Source organism: Anomaloglossus baeobatrachus, chromosome 4 (assembly GCF_048569485.1).
Source record: "Anomaloglossus baeobatrachus isolate aAnoBae1 chromosome 4, aAnoBae1.hap1, whole genome shotgun sequence".
NCBI classification, from domain to species: domain Eukaryota; kingdom Metazoa; phylum Chordata; class Amphibia; order Anura; family Aromobatidae; genus Anomaloglossus; species Anomaloglossus baeobatrachus.
Genome location: NC_134356.1, coordinates 164,791,278 through 164,802,109, shown reverse-complemented (window position 1 = coordinate 164,802,109; position 10,832 = coordinate 164,791,278). Strand labels below are relative to the sequence as shown.

General features: G+C 42.1%; 1 long non-coding RNA gene across 1 annotated transcript; it reads right to left on the bottom strand.

The window, feature by feature from the left end:
- Positions 1 to 10,020: 10,020 nt before the first annotated feature.
- Positions 10,021 to 10,832, bottom strand: LOC142301324 (uncharacterized). The gene is made up of 4 exons (XR_012752762.1): positions 10,650 to 10,832; positions 10,512 to 10,569; positions 10,192 to 10,283; positions 10,021 to 10,086 (listed from the first exon to the last, which is right to left on the bottom strand). It is a non-coding gene; the product is annotated as an uncharacterized LOC142301324 (long non-coding RNA).

The window sequence follows — 10,832 nt, the reverse complement described above, 5'->3', positions numbered from 1 at the left end:
ACCCAAACCTAAACCTTAAATTCTGGGATAACCTAACTTTAACTGCTGGATTAACCTAGCTCCTGGTCTGACCCTAACTCCTGCTTTAAATCTATTCCTAACCCATGGTGTAACCCTAACCCTAGCCTTAACCCAGGACCCAACCCTAATCCTCACCTCTGGCTTAACCTAAATATTAAATTCTGGCTTAACCTAGGTTAAACTGCTGGACTAACCATATTTCTAGCCCATAGTTTTAAACTAACTCTTTTTTTTACTCTTTTCCTATCCCATGGTCTAACCCTAACCCTAGCCTTAACCCAGGACCGAACCCTAATCCTCACCTCTGACTTAACCTAAACCTTAAATACTGGGATAACCTACCTTTAACTGCTGGACTAACCCTATTTCTAGCTACTGGTCTGACCCTAACTCCTTTTTTAAGTCTATTCCTAACCCATGGTCTAACCCTAACCCTAACCTTAACCCAGGACTCAACCCTAATCCTCACCTCTGGCCTAACCCAAACCTAATCCTTAAATTCTGGGATAACCTAACTTTAACTGCTGGATTAACCCTATTTCTAGCTCTTGGTCTGACCTTAACTCCTCTTTTAACTCTATTACTAACCCATGGTCTAACCCTAAATTTAACCCTAGCCTTAACCCAGGACCCAACCCTAATCCTCACCTCTGACTTAACCTAAACCTTAAATACTGGGATAACCTAACTTTTACTGCTTGAGTAACCCTATTTCTAGCTCCTGGTCTGACCCTAACTCCTGTTTTAACTCTAATTTTATCCAATTGTCTAACCCTAACCCTAGCCTTAACCCAGGACCCAACTCTAATCCTCACCTCTTGCTTAATCTAAACCTTAAATTCTGGCTTAAACTATGTTAAACTGCTGGAAAAACCTTATTTCTAGCCTCTAGTTTTAAACTAATTCCTATTTTTACTCTATTCCTAACTAATGGTCTAACCGTAACCCTAGCCTTAAACCCGGACTCATCCCTAATCCTCACCTCTGGCCTAACCCAAACCTAAACCTTAAATTCTGGGATAACCTGACTTTAACTGCTCGACTTACCCTGTTTTTAGCTCCTGGTCTGACCCTAACTCCTGTTTTAACTCTGTTCCTAATCCATGGTCTAACCCTAACCTTAACCCAGGGCTCAACCCTAATCCTCACCTCTGGCCTAACCCAAACCTTAACCTTAAATTCTGGGATAACCTAACTTTAACTGCTGGACTAACCCTATTTCTAGCTTGTGGTTTGACTCAAACTCCTGTTTTAACTCTATTATTAACCCAAGGTCTAACCCTAACCCTAGCCTTAACCCAGGACCCAACCCTAATCCTCACCTCTGGCTTAACCCAAACCTTCAATTATGGCTTAACATAGGTTAAACTGCTGGACTAACCCTATTTCTAGCCTTTAGTTTTAACCTAACTCCTGTTTCTCCTCTATTCCTAACCCATGGTCTAACCCTAACCCTAGCCTTAACACAGGATTTATCCCTAATCTTCACCTCTGGCCTAACCCAAACCTAAACTTTAAATTCTGGGATAACCTAACTTTAACTGCTGGACTAACCCTATTTCTAGCTCCTGGTCTGACCCTAACTCCTGCTTTAACACTATTCCTATCCCATAGTGTAACCCTAACCCTAGCCTTAACCCAGGACCCATCCCTAATCCTCACCTCTGGCTTAACCTAAACATTAAATTCTGGCTTAACCTAGGTTAAACTGCTGGACTAACCCTATTTCTAGCCCCTAGTTTTAAACTAACTCCTGTTTTTACTCTATTCCTAACTCATGGTATAACCCTAACCCTAGCTTTAACCCAGGACCCAACCCTAATCCACACCTCTGATTTAACCTCAACCTTAAATACTGGGATAACCTAACTTTAATTGCTGGACTAACCCTATTTCTAATTCTTGATCTGACCCTAACTCCTGTTTTAAGGCTATTCTTAACCCATGGTCTAACCCTAACCCTAACCGTAACCTAGGACTCAACCCTAATCCGCAACTTTGGCCTAACCCAAACCTAAACCTTAAATTCTGGGATAACCTAACTTTAACTGCTGGACTAACCCTATTTCTAGCTTGTTGTTTGACCTTAACTCCTGTTTTAACTCTATTACAAACCCATGGTCTAACCCTAACCCTAGCCTTAACCCAGGACCCAACCGTAATCATCACCTCTGACTTAACCCAACCCTTAAATACTGGGATAACTTAACTTTAACTGCTGGACTAACCCTATTTCTAGCTCCTAGTCTTACCCAAACTCCTGTTTTAACTCTTTTCCTAACCCATGGTCTAACCCTAACCCTAGCCTTAACCCAGGACCATATCCTAATCCTCACCTCTTACTTAACCTAATCCTTAAATACTGGGGTAACCCAACTTTAACTGCTGGACTAACCCTATTTCTAGCTTGTGGTCTGACCCTAACTCCTATTTTAACTCTATTATTAACCCATCGTCTAACCCTAACCCTAACCTTAACCCAGGACTCAACCCTAATTCTCACCTCTGGCCTAACCCAAACCTAATCCTTAAATTCTGGGATAACCTAACTTTAACTGCTGGATTAACCCTATTTCTAGCTCTTGGTCTGACCTTAACTCCTCTTTTAACTCTATTACTAACCCATGGTCTAACCCTAAATTTAACCCTAGCCTTAACCCATGACCCAACCCTAAACCTCACCTATGGCTTAACCTAAAACTTAAATTCTGGGATAACCTAACTTTAACTGCTGAACTAACCCTATTTTTAGCTCCTGGTCTGACCCTAACTCCTGTTTTAAGTCTATTCCTAACCCATGGTCTAACCCTAACCCTAACCTTAACCCAGGACTCAACCCTAATCCTCACCTCTGGCCTAACCCAAACCTAAACCTTAAATACTGGGATAACCTAACTTTAACTGCTGGACTAACCCTATTTGTAACTCCTCTTCTGACCCTAACTCCTGCTTTAACTCTATTACTAACCCATGGTGTAATCCTAGCCGTAGCCTTAACCCAGGACCCAACCCTAATCCTCACCTCTGGGTTAATCTAAACCTTATATTCTGGCTTAACGTAGGTTAAACTGCTACATTAACCCTATTTCTAGCCGCTAGTTTTAAACTAACTCCTGTTTTTACTCTATTCCTAACCTATGGTCTAACCCTAACCTTAACCCAGGGCTCAACCCTAATCCTCACCTCTGGCCTAACCCAAACCTTAACCTTAATTTCTGGGATAACCTAACTTTAACTGCTGGACTAACCCTATTTCTAGCTTGTGGTCTGACCCTAACTCCTGTTTTAACTCTATTATTAACCCATGGTCTAACCCTAACCCTAGCCTTAACCCAGGACCCAACCCTAATCGTCACCTCTGGCTTAACCCAAACCTTCAATTCTGGCTTAAGATAGGTTAAACTGCTGGACTAACCCTATTTTTAGCCCCTAGTTTTAAACTAACTCCTGTTTCTCCTCTATTCCTAACCCATGGTCTAACCCTAACCCTAGCCTTAACACAGGACGTATCCCTAATCTTCACCTCTGTCCTAACCCAAACCTAAACTTTAAATTCTGGGATAACCTAACTTTAACTGCTCTACTAACCCTATTTCTAGCTCCTGGTCTGACCCTAACTCCTGCTTTAACACTACTCCTAACCCATAGTATAACCCTAACCCTAGCCTTAACCCAGGACCCAACCCTAATCCTCACCTCTGACTTAACCTAAACATTAAATTCTGGCTTAACCTAGGTTAAACTGCTGTACTAACCATATTTCTAGCCCCTAGTTTTAAACTAACTCCTGTTTCTACTCTATTCCTAACCCATGGTATAACCCTAACCCAAGCTTTAACCCAGGATCGAACCCTAATCCTCACCTCTGACTTAACCTAAACCTTAAATACTGGGATAACCTAACTTTAACTGCTGGACTAACCCTATTTCTAATTCCTGGTCTGACCCTAACTCCTGTTTTTAGTCTATTCCTAACCCATGGTCTAACCCTAACTCTAACCTTAACCCAGGACTCAACCCTAATCCTCACCTCTGGCCTACCACAAACCTAAACCTTAAATTCTGGGGTAACCTAACTTTAACTGCTGGATTAACCCTATTTCTAGCTCTTGGTCTGACCCTAACTCCTCTTTTAACTCTATTACTAACCCATGGTCTAACCCTAACCCTAACCCTAGCCTTAACCCATGACCCAACCCTAAACCTCACCTATGGCTTAACCTTAACCTTAAATTCTGGAATAACCTAATTTTAACTGCTGGACTAACCCTATTTCTAGCTTGTGGTCTGACCCTAACTCCTGTTTTAACTCTATTACTAACCCATGGTCTAACCCTTACCCTAGCCTTAACCCAGGACCCAACCCTAATCCTCACCTCTGGCTTAACCTAAACCTTAAATTCTGGCTTAACTTAGGTTAAACTGCTGGACTAACCCTATTTCTAGCCCTTAGTTTTAAATTAACTCCTGTTTTTACTCTATTCCTAACCCATGGTATAACCCTAACCCTAGCTTTAACCCAGGACCGAACCCTAATCCTCACCTATGGCTTAACCTAAACCTTAAATTCTGGGATAACCTAACTTTAACTGCTGAACTAACCTTATTTCTAGCTCCTGGTCTGGCCCTAACTCCTGTTTTAACTCTATTCCTAACCCATGGGCTAACCCTAACCTTAACCTTAACCCAGGACTCAACCCTAATCCTCACCTCTGGCCTAACCCAAACCTAAACCTTAAATTCTGGATAACCTATCTTTAACTGCTGGACTAACTCTATTTCTAGCATCTGGTCTGAACCTAACTCCTGTTTTAACTCTATTGCTAACCCATGGTCTAACGCTAACTCTAGTCTTAACCCAGGACCCAACCCTAATGCTCACCTCTGACCTACCCTAAACCTTAAATATTGGGATAACCTAACTTTAACTGCTGGACTAACCCTATTTTTAGCTTGTGGTCTGACCCTAACTCCTGTTTTAACTCTATTATTAACCCATGGTCTAACCCTAACCCTAGCCTTAACCCAGGACCCAACCCTAATCCTCACCTCTGGCTTAACCTTAACCTTAAATTCTGGAATACCCTAATTTATACTGCTGGACTAACCCTATTTCTAGCTTGTTGTCTGACCCTAACTCCTGTTTTAACTCTATTACTAACCCATGGTCTATCCCCTACCCTAGCCTTAACCCAGGACCCAACCCTACTCCTCACCTCTGGCCTAACCCAAACCTAAACCTTAAAACCTGGGCTAACCTAACTTTAACTGCTGGACTAACCGTATTTCTAGCTCCTGGTCTGACCCTAACTCCTGTTTTTACTCTATTCCCAAACCATGGTCCAACCCTAACCCTAGCCTTAACCCAGGACTCAACCTTAATCCTCACCTCTGGCCTAACATTAACCTAAACCTTAAATTCTGGGATAACCTAACTTTAACTGCAGGACTAACCCTATTTCTAGCTCGTGGTCTGACCCTAACTCCTGTTTTAACTCTATTACTAACCCATGGTCTAACCTTAACCCTAGCCTTAATTTAGGACCAAACCCAAATCCTCACCTCTGCCATAACCTAAACCTTAAATTCTGGCTTAACCTAAGTTTAACTGCTGGACTAAACCTATTTCAAGCCCCTGGTCTGACCCTAACTCCTGCTTTAACTCTATTCCTAACCCATGGTGTAACCCTAACCCTAGCCTTAACCCAGGACCCAACCCTAATCCTCATCTCTGAATTAACCTAAAATTTAAATACTGGGATAACCAAACTTTAACTGCAGGATTAACCCTATTTCTAGCTCATGGTCTGACTATAACTCCTGTTTTAATTCTATTACTAACCCTTGGTCTAACCCTAACCCTATACTTAACCCAGGACCCAACCCAAATCCTCACCTCTGCCTTAACCTAAACCTTAAATTCTGGCCTAACCTAAGTTCAACTGCTAGACTAACCCTATTTCTAGCTCCTGGTCTGACCCTAACTCTTGTTTTAACTCTATTACTAACCCATTGTCTAACCCTAACCTTAGCCTTAACCAAGGACCCAACCCTAATCTTCACCTCTGACTTAACCTAAACCTTAAATACTGGGATAACCTAACTTTAACTGCTGGACTAACCCTATTTCTGGCCAATGGTCTGACCCTAACTCGTGCTCTAACTCTATTCCTAACCCATGGTCTAACCCTAACCCTAGCCATAACCCAGGACCCAACCCTAATCCTCACCTCTGACTTAACTTAAACCTTAAATTCTGGCTTAACCAAAGTTTAACTGCTAGACTAATGCTATTTCTAGCTCCTGGTCTGAAATTAACTCCTGCTTTAACTCTATGCATAACCCATGGTGTAACCCTATCCTGAACCAAGGACTCAACCCTAATCCTCACCTCTGACTTAACCTAAACTTTAAATACTGGGATAACCTAACTTTAACTAATGGACTAACCCTATTTCTAGTTCGTGGTCTGACCCTAACTGCTGTTTTAACTCTATTACTAACCCATGGTCTAACCCTAGCCTTAACCCAGGACCCAATCCTAATCCTCACCTCTGGCTTAACCTAAACCTTAAATTCTGGTTTAAGCTAAGTTTAACTGCTGCACTAACCCTATTTCTAGCTCGTGGTCTGACCCTAACTCCGGTTTTAACTCTATTACTAACCCATGGTCTAACCCTATCTCTAGCCTTAACCCAGGACACAACCCTAATCCTCACCTCTGGCTTAACCTAAACCTGAAATACTGAGATAACTTAACATTAATTGCTGGACTAACCCTATTTCAAGCTACTAGTCTGACCCTAACTCCTGTTTTAGTTCTAATCCTAACCCATCGTCTTACCCTAACCCTAGTCTTAAACCAGGACTTAAACTTAATCCTCACCTCTGGCCTAACCCAAACCTAAACCTTAAATTCTGGAATAACCTAACTTTAACTGCAGGACTAACCCTATTTCTAGCTCGTGGTCTGACCCTAACTCCTTTTTTAACTCTATTACTAACCCAAGGTGTAACCTTAACCCTAGCCTTAATTTAGGACCCAACCCAAATCCTCACCTCTGCCATAACCTAAACCTTACATTCTGGGATAACCTAACTTTAACTGCTGGACTCACCCAATTTCAAGCCACTGGTCTGACCCTAACGCCTGCTTTAACTCTATTCCTGACCCTTGGTGTAACCGTAACCCTAGCCTTAACCCAAGACTCAACACTAATTCTCACCACTGACTTAACCTAAACCTGAAATACTGGGATAACTTAACTTTAACTGCTAATGTAACCCTATTTCTAGATCCTGGTCTGACCCTAACTGCTCTTTCAACTCTATTTCTAACCCATGGTCTAACTCTAACCCTAGCCTTAACCCAGGACCAAATCCTTATCCTAACATCTGGCTTAACCTAAACCTTAAATTCTGGCTTAACCTAAGTTTAACTGCTGGACTAACCCTATTTCTAGCTCCTAGTCTGACCTTAACTCCTGTTTTAACTCTATTCCTAACCCATAGTCTAACCCTAACCCTAACCTTAACCCAGGACCCAACCCTAATCCTCACCACTGACTTAACCTAAACCTTATATTCTGGGATAACCTAACTTTAACTGCTGGACTAACCCTATTTCTAGCTCGTGGTCTGACCCTAACTGCTATTTCAACTCTATTTCTAACCCATGGTCTAACCCTAACCCTAGCCTTAACCCAGGACCAAATCCTAAACCTAACCTCAGGCTTAACCTAAGTTTAACTGCTGGACTATCCCTATTTCTAGCTCCTAGTCTGACCCTAACTCATGTTTTAACTCTTTTTTTAACCCATAGTCTAACCCTAACCCTAGCCTTAACCCAGGACCCAACCCTAATCCACACCTCTGACCTAACCTAAACCTTAAATACTGGGATAACCTAACTTTAACTGCTGGACTAAACCTATTTCTTGCTCCTGGTTTCACCCTAACTCCTGTTTTAACTCTATTCCTAACACGTGGTCTGACCCTAACCCTAGCCTTTAACCCAGGACCCAACCCTAATCCTCACCTCTGGGTTAATCTAAACCTTATATTCTGGCTTAACCTAGGTTAAACTGCTGGACTAACCGTATTTCTAGCCCCTAGTTTTAAACTAATACCTTTTTTTACTCTATTTCTAACCCATGGTCTAACCCTAACCCTAACCTTAACCCAGGATTCAACCCTAATCCTCACCTCTGGCCTAACCCAAACCTAAACTTTAAATTCTGGGATAACCTAACTTTAACTGCTGGACTAACCCTATTTCTAGCTCCTGGTTTCACCCTAACTCCTGTTTTAACTCTATTCCTAACACGTGGTCTAACCCTAACCCTAGCCTTAACCCAGGACCCAACCCTAATCCTCACTTCTGGCTTAACCCAAACCTTCAATTCTGGCTTAACCTAGCTTAAACTGATGGACTAACCGTATTTCTAGCCCCTAGTTTTAAACTAACTCCTGTTTTTTCTCTATTCCTAACCCATGGTCTAACCCTAACCGTCACCTTAACCCCGGACTCAACCCTAATCCTCACCTCTGGCCTATCCAAAACCTAAACCTTAAATTCTGGGATAACCTAACTTTAACTGCTGGACTAACCCTATTTCTAGCTCCTGGTCTGACCCTAACTCCTGTTTTAACTCTATTCCTAACACGTGGTCTAACCCTAACCCTAACCTTAACCCAGGACTCAAACCTAATCCTCACCTCTGGCCTAACCCAAACCTAAACCTTAAATTCTGGGATAACCTAACTTTAACTGCTGGACTAACCCTATTTCTAGCATCTCGTCTGAACCTAACATCTGTTTTAACTCTATTCCTAACCCATGGTCTAACGCTAACTCTCGTCTTAACCCAGGACCCAACTTTAATGCTCACCTCTGACCTAACCTAAACCTTAAATTCTGGGATAACCTAACTTTAACTGCAGGACTAAACCTATTTTTAGCTTCTGGTCTGACCCTAACTCCTGTTTTAACTCTATTCCTAACCCATAGTCTAACCCTAACCCTAACCTTAACCCAGGACCCAACCCTAATCCACACCTCTGGGTTAATCTAAACCTTATATTCTGTATTAACCTAGGTTAAACTGCTGGACTAACCCTATTTCTAGCCCCTAGTTTTAAACTAACTCCTGTTTTTACTCTATTCATAACCCATGGTCTAACCCAAACCCTAGCCTTAACCCAGGACCCAACCCTAATCCTCACCTCTGGCTTAACCCAAACCTTCAATTCTGGCTTAACATAGGTTAAACTGCTGGACTAACCCTATTTCTAGCCCCTAGTTTTAATCTAACTCCTGTGTTTCCTCTATTCCTAACTCATGGTCGAACCCTAACCATAGCCTTAACGCAGGACTCATCCCTAATTCTCACCTTTGGCCTAACCCAAACCTGAACCTTAAATTCTGGGATAACCTAACTTTAACTGCTAGACTAACCCTATTTCTAGCTCCTGGTCTGACCCTAACTCCTGCATTAACTCTATTCCTAACCCATAGTGTAACCCTAACCCTAGCCTTAACCCAGGACTCAACCTTAATCCTAACCTCTGGTTTAACCTAAACAATAAATTCTGGCTTAACCTAGGTTAAACTGCTGGACTAACCCTATTTCTAGCCCCTAGTTTTAAACTAACTCCTGTTTTTACTCTATTTCTAACCCATGGTCTAACCCTAACCCTAGCCTTAACCAAGGACCCAACCCTAATCTTCACCTCTGACTTTACCTAAACCTTAAATACTGGGATAACCTAACTTTAACTGCTGGACTAACCCTATTTCTGACCAATTGTCTGACCCTAACTTGTGCTTTAACTCTATTCCTAATTAAATACAGAAAAGTCCGGCTGCAACTGCTACAGATAGGTGCTATCGGGTAATAAATTAGTAACAAGTAATGGGGAACCCGAGCACTCAATAAGAGAGGAGATGAAAATTTGAATGCAAGTGTTTTTATTCACAACCAACAAAAATTGCAAAATGTGAACCCTGACACAAAAGCAACAAACCAACGTTTCGGTTTATCAGACCTTTCTCAAGGTAGTTGCCTGTGGAGGTAAAAGTACACCGTGAGTATATATATACACAAGTGTGACATACAGCAATATATACAAATATACATTTATACACCTATATACAGGATATGTACATACTTATAATAGAGACGCAGAGGTATACGGGTCACAGGGACAGCCGTCAGGGTAGAGGGTAAGTGGAGGGCGTCACATTCAGCATTAAGCGGTATCTGGCAGTTTAGAAATAATATGCATAAGAAGAAGCACCACAATGCAATATGAGGAAGTCAGGACACTGTCCGCTGGATGATACAGATGGCAATAGAATCATGTAATAGGTACATAGGAACATTATATTCCTCATTGAAGAAAGCACAAGTACATCAGTTAAGTACATATATGCATGACCATTTTACATGGAAAGAGATAGTAGTAATCAAGGTAGCAGAACTACATACCAGAATGGTGGTGATGTGAGGATTAAACACAGAGGCAGAGGAGGAGAGGAGAAGACGCCTGGAAGGAAAGTCAAAAGCATTAGAGAATGGTAAGCAGAGATAGTGAGAGGTCCACAGGGGGAGGATACACTGGGTTACCTGCTCATAGAGGACCATATAGTGCTGGAACAGCGGTGGCAGTGGTGATGGCAGCGTGGGTGTACTGGACTGGGGAGCACCATTATAAGGAGAACACTAAGTGGAGCGTCACTTCCGGTTTGGACGGGGCGCAATGCATGGTGGGAAAGTGTCCACTGCACATGTGCGTGATGTCAGCAGTGC